The following is a 6,058-nucleotide window of genomic DNA, read 5'->3' as shown; positions in this document are numbered from 1 at the left end:
TTGTTGGGAAATTGTGGTTGGCTTTCATACTTCTAGTCTTGATTTGACTTCTAAAGTAGCCAATCAGTCCAGGGAAAGATGACCTCCATGAAAAACGTGTGCTGAGGACTTCTGGTGAGGTCCGGAGGAGAATAAACAGTGAGAAGAGGAAGTGCTCTTTGCAAAACTTGGCCTAGAGCTCCAGGTTTTGTAAATGGTACTTGATAACCTCAATATTCAACCATAGGGGAGAGAGGAAGTGAATCATGGGTCAGAGTAAGTAACTGTTATGCTGTTCCTATGTGTCGTGTGTTAGAAAATATTAATGTGGGGAAAATCTTGTGTTGTATTAAGTTAAAAAAAGCTGTAGAATTAGATATCTTATAATTCCAACTTTATTAAAAATCTATAAAAAACCTGGAAGAGGCTAGACATGGTGGCTCATGCCTGTAACCCCAGCAATTTGGAAGACTGAGGCGGGAGGATCACTTGAGCCCAGGACTTCGAGAACAGCCTGGGCAACATAGCAAGACCTTGTATTTACAAAAAAATTTAAAAAATTAGCTGAGAGTGGTGTCTCATGCCTGTAAGTGGTAGCTACTTGGGAGGCTGAGGAGGGAGGCTCACTTGAGCCTGAAAGTTTGAGGATGCAGTGATCCAAGATCATGCCACTGCACTCTAGCCTAGCCTGGTGACAGAGTAAGACAGTGCCTCTGGAAAAAAAAAAAAAAAAAAGGAAAAGGAAAAAGAAAAAGAAAAAAAAATCCTGGAAGAAAAAAACATCAAAATATATTAATAGCAGTTACGGATTTTTTTCAGTTTTAAAAAATATTTTCTATCTATTCTACAAAGAATGTAGATTATTGTTATGAACAGAGCCTAACCAATAAGGTGAGTAAAACAATGTCTTCGTTCAAAACACAGCGTTTCTTCTGGGTTACATCTGCGAGGAGGCCCCAGTGGTAAAAACTGTGGAAACTGCAGCCTCGTGTAAAGAAAGATTCTTTGCCTCTCTTCTCTCTCCTTCTCTCCAGCAAGACTCTGTTTATTAGCTTCTGACCTTGGGCTTCCTCTTCTCTTTCTCCTGTTACTGGAGGATCAATTTAAACCGAGGTGCTTGCTGAATCTGTGAATCGGAACAGTTTCTGAGTGTCCCCTGTTCAGTTTCACTGCACTTGTGGAATCGGATGAGAGAGGGGAGAAAAATGAGGGAAAGAATCACCTGTTCAAGGCAGAGTGCTGTGAAGCTGCCTTCCTGGCCCTCAAGGAGCCCCATTTTGTTCTAGAGGCTTCTACTATGCTCAGGGTTCCTCCCAGATCCGGATCCTAAGCTTTCCCTGGCCATGACTCTTCTGCAAGCTGGATGTGTGAATTTCCTTCCCCTGACATCATTGTGTGTAAAGAAATGCTTGCAGCCCGAGCCCTGGGGGATGGCGATGTCTGTCCCCAAACAGTTGGACCCTTCAAGACAGAAGCACTGCAGAGTAAATCTGGCAACCTGGAGAAGCATCACCAGGGGGCTGAGCAGGGCTGGAGTGGCCTATTTGGCTATGTTGGAAGAAATTTTCATGTTTTAAACTTTTTTTTTTTTTTTTTTTAGACAGTGTTTCACTCTGTTGCCCAGACTAGAGTGCAGTGGTGCAGTCAGAGCTCACTGCAGCCTTGACCTTCAAGGCTCAAGTGATCCTCCCACCTCAGCCTCCCAAGTAGCTGGGACCACAGGCACAGGCGACCGCACCCAGCTAATCTGTTTTATTTTTTGTAGAGATGGGATCTCACTCTGTTGCCCATGCTGGTCTCAAACTCCTGGGCTCAGGGGATCCTCCCACCTCAGCCTCCCAAAGTGTTAGGATTACAGGCGTGAGCCACTGCACCCAGCCCTTAAACTTTTTATTTTTATTGTATTTATTTATTTATTTATTTATTTTTGAGATGGAGTCTCACTCTGTTGCCCAGGCTGGAGTGCAGTGACGCAATCTCGGCTCACTGCAACCTCTGCCTCAGAGTTCAAGCAATTGGCATGCCTCAGCCTCCAGAGTAGCTAGGATTACAGACACTCACCACCATGCCCATCTAATTTTTTTGTATTTTTAGTAGAGATGGGGTTTCACCATGTTGGCCAGGATGGTCTCGAACTCCTGACCTCAGGTGATCCACCCACCTTGGCCTACCAAAGTGTTGGGATTACAGGCGAGCCACCGCGCCCAGCCTAAACTTTTTAAATAAAAAAATATAATATATTTCTAGTTGGAAAGTGTGGTTCCTGTTTATTGAGAGTTCCAGTTTTAGACATCCAGAGCATTTTCCTTCCATTTTGGAGACACAGAGGAAATCTTCCTGGGTCTCTTGATGAAGGCTTTATTTTTTAAATTCACCTTGAAGAGACTAAATTGTTCCTGCAAATCTTTCAGGGGCTGGCTTAGGGCTTGTGCCATATTTGAGACACTCAAGGAAGTGGCTGTGTGGAACACAGGTGAAGGGCTCAGGCACTTCTTGTTCATAAATGAACTAGGACACGTTCTGTCACTGAGTTCTGAAGATCCCCACAGAGTAGCAGGGGCCTCTTGGATTCTCTGCTGTTGCGCTGTGGCCCCTGGGCGATAGTTACCCCTTCTGTATCTCAGGGACATGTGTGGAATGAAGGTTACATTCCCCTATATCCCAAGGTTGTTGTGAGGAGCATATGAAATAATAAACATGAACCTGATTTGAAAACAAAAATGTTCTAAATGCAAGGTCTTATATGTATTCCTTCTGTGATTCCACGTGTCCAGTGGTACAAAAAACCAACATCAAATTGTTTAATTAATTAATTTTTTTAAGAGACAGGGCCTCACTCTGTCATCCAGGCTGGAGTGCAGTGGCTCGATCATAGTTCACTGAAGCCTCAAACTCCTGGGCTCAAGCGATCCTTCCACCTCAACCTCCTGAGTAGCTGGAACTACAGGTGTGCACCACCACACGCAGCTAATCTTTGTACTTTTTGTAGAGATGGGGTCTCACTGTGTTGCCCAGGCTGGTCTCAAGTGATCCTCCCATCTTGGCCTCCTACAGTGTTAGGAATACAGGCTTGAGTCATTGTGGCTGGCCAACGTCGAATATTTTTGAATGTTAACTATTATGTATTTAGCACTGCAGCAGGGATTGTGGAAATATAGCAGTGAGAGGCATGTTCCAGGCCTCAAGGAGCTTACAGGCTGGATGAGGACACTAATCCCCAGTGACCTAATCCTACAGCACACACCAGCCATGTGTTCAGAGGCAAGAGCTTTAGGGGTTAGAGGAGCCGGGAGCTTATGTTGGCTGGGCCAGGCTTGAATAGGCTGCAGGGAAGTGGCACAACCTCCAAGTATGGGAAAAACCAAGAGCAAGGACACCTGAGAGGAAATGATATACTGAGTATAAAAGGCATCAAGGGAAAAATCACAGACCAGGCCAGAAAGCATCGAGGAACAACAGAGAACAAGTTGGGATTCAAAGGGCCAGATGCTGGGGGAGTGGGAGGTCCCAAGAATCAGGCAGAGCTGAATCCCCACAGAAAGAACGTACCCACATAAGCCAGTCACTATCCCCTAATACCCAATGGCCTGCTCAGTGTATCTGGTAACCAGCAGATGATGTGGCCATGAGGAGTAAATGAAAATCTACTTCCAAGTGTCTTGGAAACTATAAAGGGGAATATGAGTGTGGGTTTTTCTAAAATATGCTTTTGTTAAATAAAGATAACTCAGGCATAGAAGTATTCATTTCCTCTTGAATTTCTGAAGGCTTTAATTGCGGAAAATTATCTGGGAAAATGCATTCTTTTCGTCCTAAATTATTCTTTATAGAAATAAATCAAACATGGGGGAAGGGGAAGAGTAGGATTGCATGCTTAGAAATCTTGTGAGTTTTGCAAAAAGATAGATGAGTCTAACGTTAGGACAGCCAATGTCTTTTTACCTTGAATTTTAAAACACTTATTTTTGGAGTTGGTTTTAAAAAAAATCTTTCCCCCAGTCTTTGAATGGCTGGTGCCAGGTTCATGCTAACATAGCTCATAAATAGGTGCCATTGGTTTTAATGAAGCAGACATTTGACTAAGAATGGGGACTGCAAGGCAGATGGCTAGCAAGACAATAATAATGAAAAATGCATATTTATGGCCTGTAAGCACAGATTATTGATTTAGTACAGCTTAATGGATTCTACATTTTTCAAATTTTCTTCAGCTATCATATAAAATTATTTTTCAGTTCTTAGATGGGGTTCAAAAGGTGTTTTCCCTAGGGTTTATAATGCCTGTTAAATTGTCCCAGGATGACATGTATGTTTAGAAATATATAACATGTTTGTTTATTTATTTATTTATTTAGGCAAGTAGCAGTTAGGAGTTCTTAAAGCCTCTGCATGCAAGAGAAGCCGGTGGGCAGGAAAGGAGCCATCAGTGAGGCCTGGGGAGTTGGCAATAAGAGCATATTGAAGGGTTATTTAGGCGCTGTCACAGTATCCATCAGTCTGATCAGTGGAGACTTTCTTCTAAGTGGGAAACTTACTTGTTGACATAACTTATTCTCCAACAAACATCAATTGAAGGCATTTTCTAGGTCAAATTGCATTCAACATGAGCCTACTACCTTCACCTAAATTTGGAAGAAGACAGCTCCGACCAGCTCTGCCCCAGCAGAACAGAGGCATGTGGATTGATAATGGGCAAGAGAAAACCCAGCAGGTGCCACAAAGCCACTCCTCCATGGGAGCCAGGAGGAGGCACCATCCCTGTGTGGAGCCAAAGGCATCCTGGGAATATCTCTTTGGGGTCTGAGATGCTCAGCTCACTGCCATGTCACCAGACTTCCATCAGAGGGTCACCAAGTTCCTGGCCGTACGAATAAAATCTGCATGTTGAAAACAACTTTGTCATGGGGTTGTAAGCATGGCTTTTTGAATTGGATAGGTTTAATTTAAATCAGGGGTGTCCCATCTTTTGGCTTCCCTGGGCCATATGGGAAGAAGAATAATTGTCTCAGGCCACACATAAAATACAGTAACAATAGCTGATGAGCTAAAAAGAAAAATCACAAAAAAAATCTCATAATGCTCTAATAAAGTTTACAAATTTGTGTTGGGCCACATTCAAAGCCATCCTGGGCCACATGCGGCCCATAGGCCGTGGGTGTGACAAGCTTGATTTAAGTAGAAGTTGGAATAACATGGGGAACTCTCTGGATGTTGGGGGTAAGAGCTACAATTTTATCTATTTGGACCCATTAGAATTTCCAGCAGGATTTGGGCATAAAAGCTACAATTAAAAAAAAATGCTGTAGAGACAGGGTCTTGCTATGTTGCCCAGACTTGCCTTGAACTCCTGACCTTAAACAGCCCTCCTACCTTGGCTTCCCAAATTGTTGGGATTATAAGCGTGAGCCACTGTGCCTGGCCAGGGGTCTTATTTTTTACTCTGGAAAAAAAATGTTCCCTCCCCCTTCCCCTTCCCTTTCTTGATAGAGTCTTGCTCTGTCACCCAGGCTAGAGTACAGTGGCACGATCTCGGCTCACTGTAACCTCCACCTCCCACCTCAGCCTCCCAAATAGCTGGTATTACAGGCGTGCACCACCATGCCTGGCTAATTTTTATATTTTTAGTAGAGACGAGGTTTCTCCAAGTTGGTGAGGCTGGTCACAAACTTCTGATCTCAAGTGATCCACGCACCTTGGCCTCCCAAAGTGCTGGGATTACACACGTTGAGCCACCGCTCCTGGTGATGTTTTTCTTTAATAGCAAAATATGTCAGGAAAAACTTGGAAAATGCAGAATACAAAATACAGAAAATACAACTGAGAACCTTTATGAGAATTTCAATCATCAAACAGTGAATCTCAGTTGCCCTATCTCTCCGCGTCTCTTGCATCTGTGTAGGTAGATAAATGGTGTCTAGGCTTGTGGGCGTGCATGCATAGATGGTCCTTCTGGGGTACTCTTAAGGGGATTCGGCCCCTCAGGTGCTCCTAGCTCCTAACCTCACCCTTCTGCATGTGTCCTGTTTCTGAGGATGGCCCTGAAGATGAGGGAGTCTTATTTTTGAATGAGCAGCAGTTT

This window comes from Pongo pygmaeus, chromosome 8 (assembly GCF_028885625.2).
Source record: "Pongo pygmaeus isolate AG05252 chromosome 8, NHGRI_mPonPyg2-v2.0_pri, whole genome shotgun sequence".
NCBI lineage: Eukaryota > Metazoa > Chordata > Mammalia > Primates > Hominidae > Pongo > Pongo pygmaeus.
The sequence above is the reverse complement of the archived record's forward strand: the minus strand, read 5'-3'. Positions refer to the sequence as shown.